At 39.2% G+C, this 21891-nt stretch overlaps 1 protein-coding gene across 1 annotated transcript in view; it reads left to right on the plus strand.

The window, feature by feature from the left end:
* DEPDC1B (DEP domain containing 1B) overlaps positions 1-21891 on the plus strand; it is a 252342-nt gene that overhangs the window by 168892 nt on the left and 61559 nt on the right. Inside the window, exon 14 of the mRNA XM_082457291.1 lies at positions 4433-4523. The gene's annotated coding sequence lies outside the window, so the exon portion shown is untranslated. The remainder of the gene's footprint in view (positions 1-4432; positions 4524-21891) is intronic.

Raw genomic sequence — 21891 nt, forward strand, 5'->3', positions numbered from 1 at the left:
AAACAATTTCTTTTTTTGGTACTATTTTCTATTTATTTTGGCTTTTAAAAATTGTATCATTATATGATCAGACCAACCTTTTTAGTGTATGATAGTTACGAGGTATCCTTTCACTGCTCATAAAGAATGGTTCTGGTTTTGCTTATTCGTTTTCTTTCCTTCTCTAGATTTCAAGCAAGGTTCGATATTGCCAGACCAGTTCTTTTGGGCTTTTGTGATGCAGAATCAAGGGAAAAGGTAGAGGGAGAGAAGGAGTGAAGTTTGAAGACTGGTTCTGGGAGGGCAGTTTTGGTGGGAGGATCTGAAGGCGAAAGGTAAATGAAAGAGTTTGTGTGATGTGAGGCAACCATATGAAAAAAAAGGAAGTTTTATGGATTGTTTCTGTGGACTGAGTCCCTTTCCCAGTATTTGAGAAATACAAAAAGAGAATTTGTTGTTTTGAATTGACTTCTTGGTTGCTGAGTTGTTTTTCATTGATTAATGACTCATCCTAAGACCAAATCACATTCATAGTTCCGGTCTTAAGTTTTGCATTGATTTTGCTTGAGGATAGGAACTGTACCGTTTGTAGTTCTAAATTTAGCATGTGTAAATCCTTAAAAAGTTTTTGATGATATTGGCTGATTGCTTCATACACAAGCATTTATTGAATGCCTTTGACATGCCAGGCACCAGGTTGGGGGGATACAGAGAGGAGCGGAAAGAACACATTGCCCACATCAGAGAGGGGGGACGCAAGGCATTCCCATGTAGTAAATACTAGTGGTAGAACGTGGGAGCCCAGAGGAAAGCATCTCTTATGCCCACCAGGGCATTTTTTCTGATTAGGCTCCACGATGCACAAGGAAAAGAAAACCTGGTCCTTACCTCTAAGTACCAACTAGAAGAGTTTGGAGAAAAGGTACATGGCACGTGTGTTTGGGGGTGTAAGTCTCTAAGAGAAGGGAACCCGGCTGTCTTTCTGAAACCTCTGTAAGGTGCCTTTGTCGTAGAATTTTCTAAGGTCTAAGGTTTATACCTGAGCCTTTCAGGCCAGAAACTTGATTTGTTGGGTTCACTGAGCGGGTATCTGCTTCTTAGGTGAGGACTTATATTAATCCGCTCATGAGACTGATGTGTCAATGAGAATGACTTACTAATTTGCAATGAAAAAGACAAGAGTCCCAGAAACCAAAATACTCATCAGCTTGACCACCGTATTCTATTCCAAGAGACAGACCTGATAGCAAACCAGTCAGTAACCGGGCTGGATGAGCACAGAATCAGAGCTAGAGGAGTCCATTAAATGACTTGTATATTTTGTCCTTGGGGTAAAGTGGGAATTCACCTCTATCTTAGAACAGCCTTGGCCAAGAGAGGTAAACTCAACATCTGCTGGTCAAGACTCCTTTTCACCTGAAGAGAGCTTGGGCTAGCACCGTCTGCATTTGCCTCTGTGGCCTCATTCTCCTACAGTTACATGAATGATAACCAGTCTTTGTGTTGAGTCACTTTTTAAAGAGTTGTGAGTTAGAATCATAAATTCGTAGACCGCCTACGAGTTTGCATTTTTTACTTATCAACACTTACCTCACGGAATAAGTGACTTTCCCAAGGTCACATACCTAGTTAGTGGTAGAATTGGCATAATTTTGCAATTCATATGATTTTTCATGTATCTTATTATTTTATTTATATTATGTGTCGATCTTTCTGATAGAAAATATGTGTTTATTGAGTGCAGGCTTTTGTGTCTTTATTTTTGTACCCCGAGTGCCTAGCATATTGCCTAGGGATGAAAAAAAATTTGTTGGATAAAAGATTAGATGATAATAATAATAAGAAAGAAAGAACTTAGGCTTCTTCTTGGGTCCTCATGAGGTTTCTCCCACTACATCACATACAAAAAAATCAAAGAGCGTATTCATTATTTATTCAGCACGTGTTATGCTTGAGGCAATCTGCTAGGTGCTGTATTGAATGAAGACAACAAAGACAAATACTGTCCTAAAGATAGAGACCGTAAGATTAAAACTACTAATGACTGGAATGCAAGATAGAATTAAAGTGCCCTAAAGGAGACACAAATGCATGACTAAAGCAAGTCAGAGAACCGAACTATCATACATTGTGGGAGAATGAGAGGAAGCTTCATGGAGGAGGTGACTTGACCTGAATCCTGGAGGAGCATCTGAATTTCAGAAACAAAAATGAGCCGATAGATTGGGAGGGCAAAGGGAACAATAGGAAACAGGAACGGGACTCGTTTTTGAAGACCTGTAAGAAGTCTCTCTTAGGTGTGGTGCGTGAGGTGAAGTGTATGGATGTGGAGGGGAGTGAAGCAAATCAGGATAGGAAGTTGGCTAAGTTCCTAAGTAGCTTTGCCTGTTCAGGCTCAGGGGCCTGCACTTGCCTCATTAACCTTCATGGTTTTCAAATATGGGAGTGACAACAGAGGTTGTTTGGCAGCAGCAGGCGGGCTGCTTTTGAGGGGAAGGAGGATGAGACAGTAAGATAAGTTGGGAGGTGACTGCAATAGCTCAGGAATCACATAGGGAGCAAGTAAACCATGGGGTGGCCGCAGAGATGAAAAGGAAGGGGTAGTGTGTCGGCCTACATGAATGACATGACACGGGAAGTGCAACAGCAGGAAGAGCCAAAGGTGGAGATGCCATTAATAGCATGTGTTTCATACTTGTCACAACTTATTAACATTTTCTACACAAACACTCATCTCCTCGTTAGTCTGCGAACTCCTAGAGGACGGGGTCCGTGTAATCTGCATCTACCGACATGAACACAGCAGATGCTTGGTAAATGTTTGTTGTGTAAGTGACTGGGACTTAGGAGACTTGGGTTAGTAATGACAGCTGGGGTGTTGGTAGAAATAACATTCTTTGGGGACACTCTGGAATTTGGGGATGTTTATTTTTCGGATGCAATTTCTAGAAACAGATGGTAGAAAGAAGTGAAGAATTACAAGCCGATATATAAGTGAGGGCAAGATAAAAAAGAGTAAAGAGATGGTATACTGAGTATAGAGAAAATATAGTAACTGCTTCTTTCAAGATATCAGGTGAGATTGGAGGGAAAATGCAGCACAGCATCCATCAGGGGAGACTGGACAGGTGGGAAGGACTGGGGTGGACTTGTGGGTTGTGTCAGCCAGTGAAAGCTGCAGGGAAGGGGACGTGGCCTTGATGGGAGGTGGTAGAGCCAGGAGTTGAGTCTACAGGCTCTGGAGTCAGACTGCTTGAGTGCAAACGCTGGCTCTTCTACTGATTCATTGTGTGGTTTCAGTGACTTCACTTTCTCTTGCCTCAATTTCCTCTTCTGCAAAATGAGGATAATGGTCATACCTGCATAAACACATGTGTGGCGCTCAGAACAGAGCCCGGGATGTAGGAAGCACTCCATAAGCACTAGTTACTCTTCTTATTGGAACCCACTGTGACCACTTTGTATGTATTATCCCACTTAGTCCCTTAATAACTATGTAGGTGGGTGTAATTATCTTCATTCCACAAATGAGGAAACTGAAGGGCGGAGAGGTTTCATAATTTGCTCAGATTCACACAGCCAGGTAGTGGTAAAGCTCACCTAAGAGAGATTCTTACCCAATCCATCTGGCACCCAGGCTCAGGCCCTCTCTGCTATAACACACTGTCTAAGCGAGATAACTATGGTGAGACCACTTGTGAGTAATTTAGATTTGATCAGTAGGTATTAGGGAGCTGTGGCAGACCTTGGGGCCAGGGAGTAATGTGAGGGGACTGTCTGCTGGAAAGATTCATCTGGCAGTCTTGTGAAAGAGGGGAGGCAAGAAGGCTGGAGTGCTAAGGATTCAGACCAGAGATGGCTGAGGAAATGACCGGGTGTGGCAAACCAGAGTCGAGCTGTGATAGGAGAACTAGCTGAATTTGTGTCTGATGTAAATGAGATGGAACTGACGGTCTGTGATGCAAACTGACTAAAGGGGCAGGTGCAGGGGTGGGGCTTGGAGTTTCAACTTGCAAGTTTCAAACTCGGGCCTCTAAGAAAATACTGATACCGTGAAACATAATGAGGAAGTTGGGAGGGGAGCCATTTTAGTAACTGCCCCCTTGAGAAGTAGCTACGGAAAACTGACCGTAGAAGCAGCAGCTCAGAGAATAGTGTCTGAGCATCAAAGTGGGACACTTCATTATTTTTAGTGGCAGTTTGGTTCTGATGGGAACACCCTTGATCGTCTTTACTGTCAATCCCTCTCTGCTTCCCTCCATTTAGGAAGAAAGCTGATGGAGCACTCCTTTTTACCCTGGAGTAGGATATTTTCTGTGCATAATTGGCATGTGACCTCCTTTTAGAAAGGAGGTTTACACCTCATGGTAGTTGTCATCCACAGCAAGTGCAGTGATTTGCATTTGAGGAATTAGGAAAATCAGTTCTGTTGACTTCCTGTTTTCTATTTCAGGCCTCTGAGCAGAACTTCCCATTTGAATGGGGCCCAGCAGAAAACACAAAGCTGGAATTTTCTCCCGAAGGTGATCTATCAAAGGGATAAAGTAAGTTCATGGCCTGAGGTGTTTGCCTCACCCCACTCTTGACGTTTGTCCTTCAGCTGCTCTTGTCTGAATGAAATGAGGAAAGCTTCTGGTCTTTTCCTGCAGGTCAGTCCCAAAGCTTTAGTGCACTCAGGGGGTAAAAAACATGCCGCTCAGACTGAGCTCTTGACCAGATTTGGCGATTACAGTAGCTTCGCCCTTCAACAGTGCCTAAGAATATTATATTTTGGATTATCTTGTTCAGGTTTCCTGTCTGAACACTTTATTTTACCTGCTAGTGCAAAAGGGTGAGGGAAGCTGAATTTTTCAGTTTTGCCTCCCCTCCTCTCTCCTCTTTTCCTCTTTCTCTGTTTATAATTCAAAATTATGTTCACTTTTATTATCTTATTTCTTCCTTCAGAGCACTCTGTGGGGTGGCTATTATAATCTCCATTTTACAGAAGGTAAGACTGAGGCTTCAGTGAACTGTAGTGACTTGGCCAAAGTCTCTCAGTTAATAACAATTCTGGGCCTGAATCCTCAGTCTTTTGTCTTCAGGTATCTCGTGATTTCTTCTCCCCAAAACCACATTGCTTTTCTGGTGGTGGTTGTGGTCTGCAGGATGCTGATAGAAAGGAGAGGAAATGGTGGCTGGCCTGAACAGATCTCATCTACTATAAGATCATGGACCCTGATTAATAAAACAGAAAATGTTAACTAAAGATAGGGCCATGCAATTCTTCAAGCATATAGGACTTTAGGTCTCCTTCTGTGTTACAGACTTTAGGATGACGTGACCAAGGGCGTCGTTCACCGCATGCGAGGAGAGTAAATGAAAGAGTCAGGTGCGGGCCTAGTGGTGGTCCACACCTTGTACTCGGATGATGAGGGTTTTTCTGTTGGTTGTTGGGCTGAGGGTGGTATAATAAGACACTTTGATTTTCCTTGTTCCCCAAATCTTGGCAAAGCAGATGGAGGCTGGGGAACCAGTTGTGAGTTGGGGTCGACGGTGAGTGTCTGGACTTGAACAATATGCATCAAGTCCCGGATGTAGGAAAAAGGGATAGGAACTGGCGGCTGCCCAGAAGCTGGCGAGGTTGCTGTGCTCCTTAGGAAGGGATGAGGATTAGGACAGGGCAGCGAGCGAGGCCTGAGGAAGCCCTGGCCACCTGCTCTGCCAGGGCTCCAGGAAGAGGCTCCTTTGATTTCGGAGGAGGCCTCAGGGCTAGTCACGTGACCAGGTCGTCCCGATAGGTGGTAAACTCCGAGGGCCCTTCTGCACCAGGGCTGGCAGATGCCTTCCTGACCCCGACTGTGAGCAGCAACCAAGCCAGGCAGTGCCCCCTCTGCCCGAGTCCAGCCCCTCCCTCCCCTGCCCCGAAGCAGAAGTGGCAGGGAGGGCTGTGGTCTGGGCCCTGGCCGGGGCCCACGGCCCACAGTGCTGTGAGAGCCTGACCATTCTCTTTCTGGACTGACAGATGGCAGGGAGTGAAGGAGGGAAGTCGCACGTCGTGGCAAGCAGGGACTGCCAAACGTGGGCCCATGAGAGAGGAGGGTTTGGAGATTTGGGAAGGAATCTCGGAAGTCTCAGTCCTTAAAAACACACTCGGGCTGGAATGTGGTCCAGGTGTGGGGCTGATATTCCGTGTAACTGGCTGATGGAAATGGGCTGGGATGAGGGGGCCTGGGGGTAGAGGATAAAGGAGGTGCTAAAGAGCCCAGTTTTGCAATTGACCAGAGGCTGTCTGGTCGCAGGCCACAGGCCTCCGGAGAGGGCTCGTCTCTCTGCGCATTGTACAAAAACAGCCGTGCCATCTGCTCTTAAAAAGCCTGTGACGGAGTTTCTGTCAGCTGAATTATATTTTGAAGGCACGAGGGACTATCCTCACTTAAAAGAACCTCATGAGAATGACTTTCAAAAAGCAAAGAATCGTTTTGAGGAGTAGACACTCAACACTTGGTTTGAGCCCCTGGATTTTTATGCCTTTGCTCAAAGTAGGAGTCAGCGTTTTGCCCTTTCACGGGGAGGGGAAAATTGTTCTCTTACATCCATAGAATGCAAAGTTCTTAACGGAGTATAGTAATTAATTATTTCCCAGCTACCTTTACTTCTGCTGTACTGAAAGCTGGGGGAAACCATTTCATTAAACAGAATTTAAGCAACATGAAAAAGTTACTTTCTTTGTGCTTTTTCCAGGAAAGGCCTTCTCCAACAGCCCTTTTCCAGACAGTTACCAAAGGACAATCCTTGCCAACAGAGACACTCGGTGTCTAAGTCTGGCTTTTGGAAAATGAGTGTGTATTTTTATTTATTTATTTGTTTTTCCTAAACAGGACACTGTGAGTTCAGTCATGTACACTATGAAAATAATTGGTGTGTGTTAGTACTCCTTGTTCCAGATTTCATGCTTGTTGAAAGGTGACTGGATTCAAACCAGCAGATTTAAAGGTCAGCTGGTTGTTCTTAAACAGTGCAGAACTTTAACTCTTTTGTTGTCATGGATTTTAACCAAATGGCCATTTTAGGAAGGAGGAGAGACTGCATACTGTGTTCTGACATTTTGTCCTTAAATTTTTTAAAGTTCTCAGGGCTTTCTTGAGGATGAAAAGGGTCTGAGAAACGACTTCTCAACTGGCATTTGGAAATGGGTGGGAGGAGAGACTTAGTTCTTTTTAAACTACTAAATTTAGATCAGGGCTGTACCGGGAGAGTGGACATCACATAAGCAATATCTAAATGTCAGGCTGAAAGGTCTCTCTCTGTCTTTTTCAATAGGTACTTCAAATTTGCAGGTAAGAGCCAGTGATAGACTCTGTCTCTTATCTTCCCACCTTTTGAGTGATTTCTCTTTTTTTTTTTTTTTTTTTTTTTTACGTTCCTTGAAAAGTTTGGTGGAGAAACCACAATCTAATCATCAATATTTAACCCAGCTGTTTGATGATGTTAGTTCCATTTCTGAAGTGGGTATTTCACTGGGCTTTGGGATTTTGATGACCTTTTTTCTCAGTGATTTTGGTTGCATGGGTTAAATGGTTTATTTTGTTGATCTTCAAAATACCTTCTGCCTACCAGTCTTTTTTCTGGGTTTCCCAAAATTAGGTAGGGGACTGACCTGTCTCTAATCAGTAGGATGAATTGTAGTCAGCTGATGCTAAGGCTTCTTGTTTTTTTGGATTAGTGTCCTGGTGAATCCCTAGAAACTGTTCAACATTTCATTATGAGGACCCCAGTTTGGAAGCTATAAAAGCAGTATCTTTCTTAAAGGAAAAAAAAAAAAACCTCTCTGAGATTGACATTGGACACTTCCACATATGCCACACAGAAGTTGACAGGCAAAGGCAGCTGGAGTCCAAGCATCTATCTACCTAGACTGCGTATGAACTCGTAGAACTAACAAAAGGCAAACTAAAGTTACCCTGAAAAATCACAGAGTCCCACTTTGTCTCAATATTCTGTTTTTTCTTGGTTACTTCCAAGTTCACTCTTAGTTCTATTCTTTCTATGTTCTCCACAACTTTATAGCTGTGAGACCATGTGCTAGTTGCTTAAAAACTCTGTGCCCCATTTACCTCACCTGCAAAATGGGGAAAACATTACCTACCTCAGTGTTACTGTGAAAATTTAATGAGTTAATTCATGTAAGATGCTTGGAACAATGCCTGGCATAAAACAATGCTCAACAAATACTCTCAAATACTCTCATTATCATCATCATTTTTTTTGCTGTAATTCTTATCTCTTTCACCAATTGCTGTGCCATGTGGAGATGTTTCCTCTGGTTGACGATTCTTTTGGTTGAGGTAGTACAAGCCTAGGAGTTCAGGTTAAAGCTGCTCTCCGTTTCATGTCTTAACACCCCAATCTTTTTTGCTTAAACCCCAGCTGAGGTTGGCTGGGAGACATCCTATGGGAGACGATGGTCCTAAACCAGAGAGCTGGGGGAACAAATTGCTAGGGTGGATCTTGAGGGAAAAGATAGAGAGCCAGACATGGTGACAGTTCAGCCACTGAGGGAGAGTCTGGGAGACCAAAGCAGGTAAAAAGCAAAAGTACAGCTTGGGGGAGCTTTCAGAAAGGGACCAGGATATTGTAAAGCAGCTATACTCCAATAAAAAAATAAATAAAAATAAAATAAAATTAAATGGTTAATTCTAGGAAAGAACAATGGAATAGGGAAGAAGGAGATAATGTTTGCTTTTTTAGTTTGTGCATGTTTGTAATATCGGAATTCGTTAAAAAGGACATGTATTTGTTGTATAATTAAAACACTAATCACTAAGAAAAGTGTAAAAAAAAAAAAAAAAAAAAGAAAAGAAAAGAAAGGGACCAGGAGATGGCAGCCAGGAAGAGGCCCAGAGAAATGCCTTCTCAGACAGCTGTCCTTTATCTTCACTCACTGCCTCTGCAGCACCTTGTGCCCCTTCCAATAAGTTCCCTGAGCCACTGATATCCTCCAGGGGCTAACGCTCAGTGTTCTTGAGCATCCTCTTTCAAAGGCTCCGGCTGGGCTCCGGCTACCTGCATTTCACTGTTGTTCTCATAGTCTTCCCTAATTAACTCATGCATAACCTCCAGTTTTCACCATTAACTCTCATTCAATTCTATTCTATCACATAGGTAGCAATCCCAAATCTAAGGTTTACGTCTGAGCTAAAGCGAAAATGACACAGCCGCAAAATACCTGCCACAGTAAGTACCAGGTGTTATAACATGTAATGACACTTAGAATTCTGTTGGAAAATAGTTCCCAGAGCATGGTTTTTCAAATATTTTTGACTGCAATCAACAAGAATAAACAGATTTTACATCACAGTCTCCATATACACATACATATATTTGTGTGTGTGGATATGTGTGTGTGTATAACTTAAGCAAAAGTAAAAATCATGAAATGATGCTTAATCTTACCGTGCAAGATCCACTTTGATGATTTCTATCTGATTGAAAATACGGCTGTTTGTAACCCACTAAACACATAGCCTGCAATTTGGGAAAATTGATCTGGAGTACCACCCAGCAGTTGCCTTTTGAGCTCTTATATGTTATCCACATATCATACATGAAAGAGGATTGTGGCCATCTGTTACATTTTCAGGGATTTTCTTCTTATCTTAAACAAACAAAAAGGGAAATGCAGGTCAAGAACTGTCATGTTATCTGCAAAACATAATTCCTCCTTTCCCTTATACTCTTTCCTAATAACTATTCTCCCTTAATTACCCCGAAATTTAGGAAACATTTATGAGAGAAATTAAAGAAGATCTGAATAAATGGAGGACTCTCCTGTGCTCATGGATGGAAAGATTTTACATAGATATCTATATGTCATAATGATGTCAGTTCTTCCATAAAAAGGTCAATAATATCACAATCAAAATGCCAGCAGTCTTTATTTTCTTAATGGAGGTTCACATTCTTATTTAAAATTTTATATGGAAATAAAGTTAGCTAAGAATAGTCAATAGAGCTCTAAAGAAAAAGAACAAAGAGTAAGACTTACTCTCAGATATTAATACTTATAAAGCACAGTAATTAAGACAGTGCAGTATTGATACAAAGATAGAAAAATTACTCTCAATAGCAGTTTTGTACATCTTTTGTTAGATGTATTTCTGTGTATTTGGTATTTTTGATGCTGTTGCAAGTTATATTATTTTGTAAATTTCAATCTCTGTTGCTCATATCAGAAAAACAATTGATTTTTCTATCCAGAACTTGTTAACCTTCCTGATTAATTCAAATACTTTATAGATTCTTTTGAATAACACAATCATGTGGTCTAAAAGTATTGATATTTTTATTTACTCTTTTCTAATTCTATGCCTTTTTTTGGTCTTATTACCCTGGCTAGGCTTTCCAGTACAGTGTCAAATAGAAGTGGGGATAGCAAATATCTTTTTCTTTTTACTGATCTCAGAGGAAAAGTTTTCAACATTTCAGTGTTAAAAGTGATGTTTGGTGTGGTGTGTTAAAATTTGTTTTTGTAAATATTCTTTATTAGATTAATAGATGTTAAATTTTATCAAATGCTTTTTCTCAATCTATTAAGATGATAGAGATTTCTCTTTCATTCTATTAGTCTGGTTAACTACACTGAATTGATATTTTAAAATGTTAAACCAACCGTGTATTCTTGGAATAAGCTGAAGTCAGCTATGGTGTGCCACATTATTACTGGATTCAGTTTATTAATATTTTATTTAAGATTTTTACATTTATTATATGAGAGACTCTGACCTGAACTTTCTTTTCTTTTAATAACTTTGTCAGGTTTTGGTATTAAGGTTATGCTGGCCTCATAATATGAGTTGAGGAGTAGATATTGGTTATTTGTCTCTTTTCTTATCTTATTTCCTTTTTAATCCATCTTATCAGGGGGTTATCAAATTTCTTTTTACCATCTTACCAGTCTTCTCAAGTAACAATCTGTTGGCTTGGTTGATATTCTCTGTTGTATTAAAATTTTTCCCATTAATTTTATTCTTTTATCATTTCCTTCCTTTTCTTTTGGTTTAATTTGCTATTCTTGTATATCTTCTTGACATAGAACCAAGATAATTGATTTTTTTAAGCTTTTTTCCCCCTCACCTAATATCTACATATAAATATTCCTCAAATATCAAGTTTAACTATTTAATGAATTTTCCTTTGTAGGATTTTCATTTTTATTTAACTCAAAATATTTTTGAATGTCCACTGAAGTTTTCTTTGACCTATGTGTTCTTTATAAGTATATTACTTAATTTCCAAATATATGGGGATTTTCTAGTTATCTTTTTGTTATTGACTTCTGCTTTAGTCACTTAAAAAAGAATACAGTAGTTTCTTGGTATCCGTGGGGAGATTGGTTCCAGGACCCCCAACAGATAACAAAATCTGTGGATGCTCAAGTCCCTTAGGTAAAGTGGCATAGTACACAGAAGGCCCTCCATACCTGCCATTTGCAGAGCCAGCTGTGTATATTCTGCTGTTATAAGGGTTGTGTTCTATATGAGTTAATTAAATAAAGTTTTTGAATCATGCTTTTCATATTTTCTCTGTAATTGCTAATTAGTTTTCTGTTTATTACATCTGTTACAAGAAGGGTATGTGAAAATGTCTCATCATGACTTGTGGATTTACCATTTTTTCTTTTAATTCTGCCAATTTTTACATTAAATATCTTGAAGCTATTAATCACATGTAGAACTGTTACATCTTCTTTGCAAATTGAACTCTATCATTATGAAAAATTCCTTTCTCTCAGCTAAGTCTTATTGTCTTAAAATCCATCTTGTCTGATATGAATATGGCTACCTCAGCTTTGTTTTGGGATAGTTTTTGCATAGTGACTTTTCCTCATTTTCCACCTTCAGTCTTTCCAATATTCTTAAATTTAAGGAATCTCTTATAAACACATACAGTTTTTGTTTAATCCAGTCTAGCAATTTTGTCTTTTAATTGATATACTTAATCTGTTTATGTTTCATGTAATTATTGATACAGTTGGGTTTAAATCTATCATCTTAATACTTGCCCCCCATTTGTGCCATCTTTCTGTCCCCCTTTTACTTTCTTTTTGTTTGAAGTTTTAAAAAATTAGTATTTTTATCCACCTTTCCTCATCTGTTGGCTTGCTAGTTATACATCCCTTTCTATACTTTTGGTGGTTAACAAAAATTATCACGTGCATCACTTACTTATTGAAGCCTAAGATAAATGAATACTTTTGCCATTTCCAGGACAATTCACAGAAATTAAGATACTCTAATTTCAGTCCCCTGCTCCTAACTTACAGTGTGCTCTTGTTTAAGTGTTCTAATTTCATATCTATATTTAAACTTCTCAGGACATTATTATGGAATAAATTATTATTGAATACATTAGGTATGCATTTAGATTTACCCACATATAACCCCTTTTCTGGGCTCTTCATTTTTTTTCTCTCAATCCTTCATTTGTGAACACTTCCTTTCTCCCTGAAGAGTACCTGTAATGTTTCACTGAGAACATGCCTGCTGCTGAGGAATCTGTTGGTTTTTGTTTTTCAGCGTGTATCTTTACTTAGCCTTTGTTTCTGAAAGATATTTTTACTGGGTATAGAATTTTAGGCCGACGGTTATTTTTTTCCAGCATTTTGAAGATATCCCACTGCTTTCTGCTTTCATTGTCATCCACTGTCTTCCAGATCTTATCTGGATAGGTAGAAATAATACTAGGCATGCAAACTTTTAACCCAAAGACTAAATAAAAATGCATCTATGAATTCATAGCTCTATTTTTTATGGAATTTTGCAAAAGTGCATATGCGTATGTCTTGCTCAAATCACTTTCACAGTCTCAGAGTAGCTCATTTTGTAAGAAACACCCATAATACTATTCCATATCCTTTTCTTTTTAAAAAAGTTTTATTTATTTATTTATTTATTTTTAACATCTTTATTGGAGTAAAATTGCTTTACAATGTTGTGTTAGTTTCTGCTGTATAACAAAGTGAATCAGCTCTACATATACATATATCCCCATAGCCCCTCCCTCTTGCGTCTCCCTCCCACCCTCCCTATCCCACCCCTCTAAGTGGTCACAAAGCACGGAGCTGATCTCCCTGTGCTATGTGGCTGCTTCCCACTAGCTATCGATTTTACATTTGGTAGTGTATATATGTCCATGCCACTCTCTCACTTCGTCCCAGCTTACCCTTCCCCCTCCCTGTCATATCCTTTTCATTTATGATGTCAGTCCACATGGGTCTGCCTTGAATTAGCATTCCTGATCATTTACAATTTTATTTTACATGGCTGTTGGTTAGCTGTGTCTCACTGAATATTTTCATTTTTGGATATCACTTGTTGGAAAAATAGCTAAATGTGACACCTCCTTACTGAGCTGATTGTGTCTATGATTGTGTATTTACTTATGACATTTCTTCACCTAGAAAAGTATTTTGGCTACAATATTAACTTCTTTTGGCATTAATATTGTGCTTGAACAATGAACTAAACTCTTACTTTCAAAATATTTTTTCCTATACTAAAATCCACTACAATATAATGTAGCACTTAAGAATATGAGTTTTACAGTAGCAAAGATCAATAAAACTAAAAGCTGGTTCTTTGAGAAGATAAACAAAACTGATAAACCATTAGCCAGACTCATCAAGAAAAAGAGGGAGAGGACTCAAATCAATAAAATTAGAAATGAAAAAGGAGAAGTTACAACAGACACTGCAGAAATACAAAGCATCCTAAGAGACTACTACAAGGAACTCTATGCCAATAAAATGGATGACCTGGAAGAAATGGACAAATTCTCAGAAAGGTATAACCTTCCAAGACTGAACCAGGAGGAAATAGAAAATATGAACAGACCAGTCACAAGCACTGAAATTGAAACTGTGATTAAAAATCTTCCAACAAACAAAAGTCCAGGACCAGATGGCTTCACAGGTGAATTCTATCAAACATGTAGAGAAGAGCTAACACCCATCCTTCTCAAACTCTTCCAAAAAATTTCAGAGGAAGGAACACTCCCAAACTCATTCTCTGAGGCCACCATCACCCTGATACCAAAACCAGACAAAGATACTACAAAAAAAGAAAATTACAGACCAATATCACTGATGAATATAGATGCAAAAATCCTCAACAAAATACTAGCAAACAGAATCCAACAACACATTAAAAGGATCATACACCATGATCAAGTGGGATTTATCCCAGGGATGCAAGGATTCTTCAGTATACACAAATCAATCAGTGTGATACACCATATTAACAAATTGAAGAATAAAAACCATATGATCATCTCAATAGATGCAGAAAAAGCTTTTGACAAAATTCAACACCCATTTATGATAAAAACTCTCCAGAAAGTGGACACAGAGGGAACCTACCTCAACATAATAAAGGCCATATATGACAAACCCACAGCAAACATCATTCTCAATGGTGAAAAACTGAAAGCATTTCCTCTAAGATCAGGAACAAAACAAGGATGTCCACTCTCACCGCTATTATTCAACACAGTTTTGGAAGTCCTAGTCATGGCAATCAGAGAAGAAAAAGAAATAAAAGGAATACAAATTGGAAAAGAAGAAGTAAAACCGTCACTGTTTGCAGATGATATGATACTATACATAGAGAATCCTAAAGATGCCACCAGAAAACTACTAGAGCTAATCAATGAATTTGGTAAAGTAGCAGGATACAAAATTAATGCACAGAAATCTCTTGCATTCCTATACACTAATGATGAAAAATCCGAAAGAGAAATTAAGGAAACACTCCCATTTACCACTGTAACAAAAAGAATAAAATACCTAGGAATAAACCTACCTAGGGAGACGAAAGACCTGTATGAAGCAAACTATAAGACAATGATGAAAGAAATTAAAGATGATACCAACAGATGGAGATATATACCATGTTCTTTCATTGGAAGAATCAATATTGTGAAAATGACTATATTACCCAAAGCAATCTACAGATTCAATGCAATCCCTATCAAATTACCAATGGCATTTTTTATGGAACTAGAACAAAAAATCTTAAAATTTGTATGGAGACACAAAAGACCCCGGATAGCTAAAGCAGTCTTGAGGGAAAAAAACGGAGCTGGAGGAATCAGACTCCCTGACTTCAGACTATACTACAAAGCTATAGTAATCAAGACAATATGGTACTGGCACAAAAACAGAAACATAGATCAATGGAACAAGATAGAAAGCCCAGAGATAAACCCACGCACCTATGGTCAACTATTCTATGACAAAGGAGGCAAGGATATACAATGGAGAAAAGACAGTCTCTTCAATAATTGGTGCCAGGAAAACTGGACAGCTACATGTAAAAGAATGAAATTAGAACACTCCCTAACACCATACACAAAAATAAACTCAAAATGGATTAGAGACCTAAATGTAAGACTGGACACTATAAAACTCTTAGAGGAAAACATAGGAAGAACACTCTTTGACATAAACCACAGCAAGATCTTTTATGATCCACCTCCTAGAGTAATGGAAATAAAAACAAAAATAAACAAATGGGACCTAATGAAACTTAAAAGCTTTTGCACAGCAAAGGAAACCATAAACAAGACGAAAAGACAACCCTCAGAATGGGAGAAAATATTTTCAAACGAATCACCGGACAAAGGATTAATCTCCAAAATATATAAACAGCTCATGCAGCTCAATATTAAAAAAAATCCAAAAATGGGCAGAAGACCTAAATAGACATTTCTCCAAAGAAGACATACAGATGGCCAAGAAGCACATGAAAAGCTCCTCAACATCACTAATTATTAGAGAAATGCAAATCAAAACTACAATGAGGGATCACCTCACACTAGTCAGAATGGGCATCATCAGAAAATCTACAAACAACCAATGCTGGAGAGGGTGTGGAGAAGAGGGAACCCTCTTGCACTGTTGGTGGGAATGTAAATTGATACATCCACTATGGAGAACAGTATGGAGGTTCCTTAAAAAACTAAAAGTAGAATTACCATATGATCCAGCAATCCCACTACTGGGCATATAACCAGGGAAAACCATAATTCAAAAAGACACATGCACCCCAATGTTCATTGCAGCACTGTTTACAATAGCCAGGTCCTGGAAGCAGCCTAAATGCCCATCGACAGATGAATGGATAAAGAAGAAGTCATACATATATACAATGGAATATTACTCAGCCATAAAAAGGAACGAAATTGAGTCATTTGTAGAAACGTAGATGGACCTAGAGACTGTCATACAGAGTAAAGTAAGTCAGGAAGAGAAAAACAAATATCATATACTAACACATATATGTGGAATGTAGAAAAATGGTACAGATGAACCAGTTTTCAAGGCAGAAATAGAGGCACAGATGTAGAGAACAAATGTATGGACACCAAGGGGGGAAAGCGGTGGGGGCTGGGGGTGGTGGTGGGATGAATTGGGCGATTGGGATTGACATGTATACACTGATGTGTATAAAATGGATAACTAATAAGAACCTGCTGTATAAAAAAATTTAAAAAAATTCAAAAAAGTGAAGTGAGAAATGAGTTAGTATCATGATTTATGTGTCATTCATTATTGTTATTGTTATTAATTCTTTACCTTATATAGTATAATATTGCTGCTATCTTTGTTCATAGAACAGTATATGGTATTGGCAGATGATATCTGGTAGGAGAATGGTGCCTTATGAAATAAGTAACTTAAAATAACTTACCACTTTCTTTTTTGGAGTTTATGAAGATACATACTTGGTGAACTTGTAAGTCAATGGCATTTCATAAATTCTGTATTCTTATAACACGTGTGATGGTTAATTTTGTGCGTCAACTTTACTGGACTGCAGGGTGCCCAGATATTTGGCTAAACATTATTTCTGGGTGTGTTTGTGAGGGTGTTTCCAGATAAAATGAGCATTGGAATTGGTAGACTGAGTAAAGCTGACTGCTTTCCACAGTGAGGGTGGCCACTACCCAGTCTGTTGAGGCCTGAGTAGAACAAAAAGGTGGAGGAAGAGAGAATTGACTCTGCTTGACTGCTTGAGCTGAAACATCAGTCTTCTGTCCTTTGCTGGGACTTACACCACTGGCTCTCCAGTTCTCAGAACTATACCACTGGCTTCCTGGGCCTCTGGCTTACAGACAGCAGATTGTGGGACTTTTCAACCTTCATAATTGCATGAACCAATTCCTTATAATATCTCCTATTATAACCAGGATCTGCTATTGATCCAGTTTCTGTGGAGAACCTTGACTAATACCGTAAGCATTTATTGAGTCTCCAACAAGGTGAGGCTCTGCCTTCTTGTTTCAGCTCTCGTACTGTAAATAACCTTTTCTTGATCTATTTAATGCTCCATTTTTTTTGCATTTTTGTGCTTTTTGATGATGATTTTACTGTGTAAAATGACCCCCAAATATAGTGCTGAATTGCTGTCTAGTGTTCTGAAATACAAGGAGGCTGTAATATGCCTTGCAGAAGAAATATGTGTGTTAGATGAGCTTTATTCAGGCCTGAGTTATAGTGCTATTGGCTGTGTTTTCAGTGCTAATGAACCAACAATATATATATTAAATAAGATGTCTTTAAACAGAAACACATAAGATAAGATCATGTATTGATTGGTTGATGAAGATGTTATGACCAGAGGGTCACAAGAACCTAACCTATTTTCCCCCTAGGAATAATTGTTCAGTATTCACTAATTCAGGGTTTCCAGTGACTTTACAGAACATAACTACTATGAATAACAAGAATCAACTGTATAAAACATTTGTTTAAGCTGAAAAGATGGCCAGTGAATATGCATGTTTAAACATTTTGTAGAATTACAGTCAACCCCAAAAAATGTAACTACTGTTATTTAATTTTGGAAGACAATATTTTCTCTTTTGTTTAGATTGGTTTATTTTCGCAGACATTTACTGGGGAATGTATTAAATAAGTCAGGCACAGTTGAGTTAGACCCAGTTTGTGCTGCAAGGGAACTCCCAATCTACCATGGAAGGCAATGGGAATTGTGCAATCAACAGTATTGACATTTATTTGTATTCATGGAGCAGACATCACATAGAGTCAGATGTTGGGTTTCTTGATGTTCTGAACATGCCTAGATACAGAAAATAACCATGGACTGTCCACAGAGCAGATATCTCTGCAACATGCCAGTGAAGGGCGACCTTATCTTAGAGCTCCATGGATTTACAGAGGCTTGGTATGTGATAAGAACCTAAGCATGTTTAGATGAAGAGCTAGAGCCAGAAACCAAGTCCCACAGCTCAAGTTGAGTCCTTTCCCACTAACCATGTTTGTTCTATGTGCTTAAGTGAATTATTGGGTTTAGGCTTACAAGTGAACTCATGTTCCAGAAATTCCACTTAGGTCTGATGTTTAGAAGTGAGTCTGAGGCTGTTCAAAGATGAGCTCCTAGAGGCCTATTTTACTGTATTTGAGCATTTTTTAAAAAATTATTTATTTTTGGCTGTGTCGGGTCTTAGCTGTGGCATGCGGGATCTTTTGTTGCGGCGTGCAGGCTCTCTAGTTGCGACGCACAGGCTTAGTTGCCCCGCGGCATGTGGGATCTTAGTTCCCCGACCAGGGATCGAACCCGCTTCCCCTGCATTGGAAGGCAGATTCTTTTTTTTTTTTTAATAAATTTATTTATTTATTTTTGGCTGTGTTGGGTCTTCGTTTCTGTGTGAGGGCTTTCTCTAGTTGCGGTGAGCGGGGGCCACTCTTCATCGCCGTGCGCGGGCCTCTCACTATCGCGGCCTCTCTTGTTGCGGAGCACAGGCTCCAGACGCGCAGGCTCAGTAGTTGTGGCTCACGGGCCCAGTTGCTCCGCGGCATGTGGGATCTTCCCAGACCAGGGCTCAGACCCGTGTCCCCTGCATTGGCAGGCAGATTCTCAACCACTGCGCCACCAGGGAAGCCCATGGAAGGCAGATTCTTAACCACTGGACCACCAGGGAAGTCCCTGCTATGTTTGAGCATTTTTATAGAAAGAGTTTCATAGATTTCAGCTGATTCTCAAAGGAGTTCATGATACTGAAAAAGTATATGAACTTCTATGCATATTCAGAAGTTTACTTTGTACCACAGATGGTAAACTGAATAAGGGTTAATAGTGCCTTTGGCATTGTATTTTGCACTCCTATCAATTTAGTAGAGGATTTTTATGTTAAGAAGATGCTAATTGTTGACTAGGGTGTGGCGAAATAAACCTACCTGTGGCAGTGTAAATTAGTACAAAATTTCTAAAAAGACATATGGCACCTTTTGAACCAGGTACCAAATTTAACCTTCTATTTAACAATTCTATTCAGGAAGTAATTAGAAACTCAGGAAAAAATACTATCTATGATGCATTATTCTTCAGAATATACAAACTAAGAATCAAAATAAATGTTTAAAAGTTGTTGATTATATTATGATGACTTAATATAATGAAAACTGTCTATGGCAAGATACTATGTGAAAAAAATCACAGCATATATGGTGTGATCATGATTTGTATATACATGACCAGAAGAACATATATTAACAGAGGTTATCTCTTGGTAATAGGTGTTTCTTTTCCTTATTTTTTATATTTTTCAAGTTCTCTAAATGACTATATATTTTTATAATCAGAAAAAATGTTAATGTTTTGTCACACTTGAACTTTGATTTACCTAAGGGAAATCCTGTCTGTTTCTCTTAGTGTCTACATTTCAAAATGTCTCATCACCGGTTTTGGCTGAAAGTTCAAATGGAAACTCAGTTATTTCACGTTTGTTCAATTTACAGGCCCCTTTTCTTCCCATGGTGACATTTCAGCTTAAACCTTTGTACTCAGCCCCCTTTCCAATTCTTGCCTCTCTCCTCTTCTTTTTTTTGTTCTTTCACTGATCTTTAAAATAAAATTTAAATTCTGGCTGCTTTTCTTTGGCAGCCTTAGCCTTTTTCTCCTCTTCTCTATTTGTACTATTTGTACTATTCAGTTTCAGATATTCACCTGACCCTTGTTTTTTACCCCGTTTTTTTCCTTTTGGAAGTTAGAAGCATTCATGGAATAGTCTCTTCTAAACCTCAGAGCCTTGGTAGTACTTTTGTGTTAATTTTTGTATTTTTATCACTTTTGGGGTTTCACAAGTATTTTCCCACTATATCAGAAGCAGGTGTCCACAGGTGTGCATGTGTTCTCACATGTGTGCATGTGTGTGCTTGTGTGCGTACATATGTACGAGAACATGTGCATGTATGTGAAGTTCAGGTCAGACCTGTGTCCAGACTGTATGCATAGGATGGGAATTTCCTAATCCACTCTGATACCAGCAGGCTCACATCCATACTTGGACGTGAAGATTTGGTGAAGATGATGCAAACTGGGTTGGCTCTGTGGGTTGTGCAGCTGCTGCCAGACTGCTTTGGAGCCAGGCAGGGTGACTTTCAACCGCTCCAAAAGCCTTTCAACTAGCAAAGAGATACATTTATTAGAAAAGATGATAGAACTCGATTTAGAAAAGTGTGAATACAGGGTTGAATTAAAATGACACCTCAAGGAAGGAGCCCAGGACCAAACCAGGAGACTCTCTGAGTCAAAAATCAAGGCTAGAATTTATAGGATGAAGATTTTTATGTGCAAATTGTAATTCAAAGTAGATATTTGTAATTGAAGTCCTGTGCTTATTTTATTTCCATAAATCTAATGTCTGGCTTTGAAGTTGGCTCCATTGTAGGTCCAACAGCAGTGGGCCTTGGAAATTTGCCTGATAAATCAAACCTATGATGAAAAGAATCAGGAAAATGCGACACTGGCTGGCAGTGTGCAAACCCCATGGTGGTATTATGGAGCACTCAGTGTCCCCTAGCAGAGAAAAATGTACCTTAACATGCTTCCTGGGGTTGACAGCTCTTCATCCTTCAATCTAAAGACAGAGTTGGGTAGAGAAAGGATAGGGAGACAAATGCTTTACTTTAATGTTTTTTTCTTAAAACCTAGAGTCAGCTGGGTGAAAATTGGACTGTATGAAATTTACTTGGTTGGAAACAAGCAGGCAAATTACACGAGATTCCTAAATGTGCCAAAGCATCAGGGAGAGAGCCCTGTTATGCATGGAGGTTGAGGAACAATGCTAATGCCATAGGTGACCCTTGCCACTACTGGCCTTTGGCAATCATGTGAAAAAGTTGATCTTTATTCCTGCTGCCTCAATCTCACCTTTCTATGCCATCTTACTGCACTTCCTTCCTCTTTCTCCTTCTAGTTATAAACACCCCTTTCACAAGAAATGTTAGCTTTCAGGGATGGCCAGTCAAGCACATCTTTGCACACATGCAAGATTTATATTAATTCCATTTAGACATTTGAATGTGACATTGCAAATGTTGTGGAACAAAATGTATGTTTCCTACTAGCAGACAGATGAGCATTTTATGCTGCTGTTTGGGGAGGGCAGGTTTAGGCGAGCTCTCCTCTTGGCAGTCTGTGTTTCATAACCTGTCTGGTAGTAAGAAAACAGTTAAATAAGAACTCTTGTGGTACTGGGAGTCTGGCTTCTCGTTTAAAAGTGCTCCCCCTTTTTTGCTTACCATGATGAATGTTAATTTTAAGTAAAAGTCACTACATCAACTCTAATGTCAAATAAATTTGAAAAAGAAGATGCAGCCCTTTGGAAAATATGGTGGAAACAATTTCGTTCCAGGTTTGGAACTTATTGAAGCCGATCAACCGTCTAACAGATTCAGACTGTATTTAGAGCATTTTGCTTTGGCGTCCCCATTTAAGTGTGGAAGAGGCTGTTTTGTAACCTCATCTTTTTTTGCAGAGAGAATGAAACTGCCTGAGGGACAATACAGAGCCTTGGTGAGGGCTGGGATAAAGTCTCAAGGCTGCTGGGCTGTGCCACGTACCGCAAACA

The sequence above is a fragment of the Balaenoptera physalus genome (genome assembly GCF_965194825.1).
Source record: "Balaenoptera physalus genome assembly, chromosome: 3".
In the NCBI taxonomy this organism is placed as follows: domain Eukaryota; kingdom Metazoa; phylum Chordata; class Mammalia; order Artiodactyla; family Balaenopteridae; genus Balaenoptera; species Balaenoptera physalus.